The following is a 3,907-nucleotide window of genomic DNA, read 5'->3' as shown; positions in this document are numbered from 1 at the left end:
CAAAATCTATAAACAAATTAAAAGCACATTTCAGTTACATCCATATAGGATTGATTCAAGTAGCCATTAAACCTCTACATAGAGAAGGTCTAAACACATCTCTTCTCTTAGCCCCAAGAGACCAAAGGTTCCTCAATTTTTAAGATTCTTTATTAGGTATGATTGAAACCAGCCTTTGTCATGGACTAGTCCACTTTAATTGTTACCCAGATATCAGTTTATCTTTAAATGACAAGAACCTATTGGACTCCCTAAAAGTCAGTGTTAAAACACACGGCTATAACATGAAACCGGGACCTATTCCAATAGTCGTAGTTCACCGGATCTAGTATAAGGCTATGAAAACAATAAGACCTAGAGCCCTCAAGAGATCCCTAAAGGGTCAAACTTCTTTTGTAGAAACAGACTTTATACGATCAAGGAATATTTTACAAAAAACTGTCAAGTGGAAAGACATTACTTTCCCCGAGGAATGGAAAATGCAATGCCAAATTCTAACCCCCCAAGTAGAACAGAATAAAGAGATTGAATGATTAAGGACATCTTGTTTAAAGTCTTGGAACATTGTTAAGTGTTTTTTTGTTGTTTGGAAAGTGTTTGGGTGAGGGCTGGTCCAACTTATACTACTTTTCTTGTTTGCTGGAATTTCATTTTCTGTGTTGGAGTCATTTCTTGGGTTGAGTGTGTACTCCCCACTTGCTATTGGTATTCTTGTTTATGGTCAAGTTTTTTTCCCTTACACTATGATTGATTCGGCAACATCTGGCCTTGGTTTGGCTGATTCACATTCCACTCCAACAAATCCTCAGTTGGTTTATGAGAGCACCCATCTACAGATTTCCTTTGTGCAGCTAGATGGCATTAATTACTTGGACTGGTCACACTTTGTGAAGCTTTCCTTTCAAAGCAAAGGGAAACTTGGGTACATTACAGGTGCTATTAAAGCCCTAGAGCCTGGTTTACCTACTTATGAGAAATGGGAAATAGGAAATTCTACAGTTGTGACATGGTTAATTTTCTACATGAAGCCCGAGATTGGGAGAAGGTTTATAAGAAAAGAAACTACCAAGGCAATCTGGGATAGTGTCTCCCAGACCTTTGATAGAGTGGGTGACTCTGCCAAGGTCTATCAGCTTCACCAAAAAATTAACTCAATGAGGCAGGGTGACAGACCATTTCTGAGTACTATAATGCTTTTCTTACTCTTTTGGAGGAGTATGACCACTACAGGGACCTTCAATTGACTAACCCAGAGGATGAAGCAAAGGCATATCAGACTCTTGAAAAGGAGTGTGTCTTCTCTTTACTTGGTGGTCTGAACCCTAACTATGATCCAATCAGGCTCCAGATCTTAGGCTAGTCCCCCTTTCCATCTCTTAATGAGGTCTGTAGTTACTTATAGAGTGAGGAGACTCAAAGTGTTGCTATGGAACCAACACCAACACCATCTCTTAAGCGGTCAACTCTCAATTTGAGTTTCTTTCGAGACACCCGTGGAGGTGGTAGAGGCCAAGGGCCTAACCGTGAGGAAGATAGAGCAATGGAGCAAGTTGGTGCCAGTGGAGTTGGTCGAGATAGGTTTAAATGTGATCATTGTGGGAGAATTGGACACACCAAGGATAGGTGTTGGTCTCTTCATGGTCATCCTCCTGGCACTCGAGGTCGTGGTGGCCGTAGAGGAGGAGCTAGAACACATTCTATGATGACTGGGGCAGATACTACATAGGATGAATCCACTTAGGCAGATGCGGTGTTTTGCAGGGTCATGTCATAGCTGAACAAATCTTCTGTACCCATAGTAGCCAGCTCTTCCTCATCCTCAGCTTTGCAAGTCTCCACTACTGCAGCCCAGTCTTGGGTCATTAACTCTAGTGCCACTGACCACATGACTGGTACATCCCATTATTATGATTCCTATATCATTTGTTCTGGTAAGAATAAGGTTAGGGTAGCAAAAGGTTCTATTTCTTCCATCTCTGGTAAGGGCAGTATCCCTGCTACATCATCTATTTCTCTTACTTCTGTTCTTCATGTCCCTAACCTTACTCTTAATCTTTTATCTATGAGTCATTTGACTAAATCTCTGAATTGTTGTGTCACATTTTATCCTTCTCATTGTCTTTTTCAGGATTTGATGACGAAGAGGATCATTGGTAGTGGATGTGAGGAGCAAGGCCTTTACCTTTTTTAACCTTTTTTGCCTATAGCTCAGTCCTTTGTGTGTGGATAAAATGATAGTAATTCTGTGGAGTCTGTTATGTTATGGCATCGTCGTCTTGGCCATCCGTCTTTTGTTGTAATGAGGAAACAATTGCCTCACTTATTTTCTTTTGTTACTTCTTCTATTATTTTTCAATTTGAACCATGTATGTTTGCCAAACATTGTTGTTCCTCTTATCCATATCATGGTAATAGAACTGTTGCTCCTTTCCATCTTGTGCATACTGATGTTTGGGGACCTTCCCCTACTACCTCTTTATTTGGCTATTGTTACTTTGTCTCATTTGTTGATGATTTTTCTCATGCTACTTGGATTGTTCTTATGAAGCATAAAAGTGATGTTTGTGATGCATTTCAGAATTTTTATCAGATGATTCTTACTCAGTTTGATACTCGTATCAAAATTATTCGGTCCGGGTAGTTTGGGAACTAGTCTTATATCTAGTTACCCTATTGCGTATTTTTTCTATTTCTTACCTTTCTTGTCTTTTACCTCCTTAGGGAGGTGTATGTAATTTTCTCAAGTCTACTAATGAAGTAATATAGGTGTGGAGAGATTTCTCTCACACACCATTACAACTGAAATATTCTCTTCTCCTCCTTCTTCTTCTTTCCTCTTCTTCCTCTTTCAACTTCTTCCCCCTCTTCTCCTTGCTCTCTTATCTAAATCTCAACTTAGGCACCATTTGATAACATTATGTTTTTGGTGTTTCTGTGCTATTTGTGTGCTGGGAACACAAATGGCACAGAAAAATCGTTTGATAAACCTGTTTCGTTTCAAGTGTTTTTAATAACAAAAATCAAAATTTATAACAATTTATGGCCAAACTAACATTTTTGTAATAAGAATTTTTTCTTGTTTTTACCATTTTGTGGCTTTTATCAAAAACTATTACCCGATAATGACCGCAATACGCTAACGCTGTCTCGCTCTCTCACTCAACCTAAGGCAGAAACCTGCAACTCTCTTTCTCTCGCTCATCTGTCTCTTGATTCTGTTATCGCCTTTGGCATACTCAGGTAATCATCATAACCTCCGCTCAACTTCTCACCTCAAGTTGTCATCGTCCTCACCTCAAGCTCAACGATCAATGTTGTTGTCCCTCCACCGTCCAGATAAATCTCTCTCTCCCTCTCTCATTCATGGTGGAACGGACTAATTTTCTCTAAAAGGAAACCTGCTGCTATGATTTAAACCCTAGATCTCAACAACAGGATGGCTTACTTTTAGGTGAAATTTGGAGGACCATAACAACACCAAAAACATAACGTCTAGTTCTCAAATGACGTTTGGATCATGTATTCTCTGTTTCAGCTTTATTTTGAAGTTCATTTGAGATAGAAAGCACTAAGATGAAGGGGTTTAATGGATTTGAATCTATTTTGGTTTTAGTTTGGGTTATCTGTTTCTCTATTTGGGGTTTTTTATTCTTGTTTTCAGAACTTAAAATCTGGAATTTGGATTCAGAAATAGTAGGAGGAAGAGGATTTGAGGAGCAACAAGAAGGGTTGCTGCTGGCCTGTAGAAGACTTAGCCAGCAGCTTCTGCTACATATTATACAAACCATAGAGGGGAAGGGGAAAAGAAAAAGAACAGACTTTAGTGCAGATAGACCTACTGCATCTCACACCTTTTCAATGGTTATAGCTAATGAAGAACCCCAACTGCCTTTTTTCATGTTCATTA

This window comes from Telopea speciosissima, chromosome 8 (assembly GCF_018873765.1).
Source record: "Telopea speciosissima isolate NSW1024214 ecotype Mountain lineage chromosome 8, Tspe_v1, whole genome shotgun sequence".
Classification (NCBI taxonomy): Eukaryota; Viridiplantae; Streptophyta; class Magnoliopsida; order Proteales; family Proteaceae; genus Telopea; species Telopea speciosissima.
Note: the sequence above shows the minus strand (reverse complement) of the source record.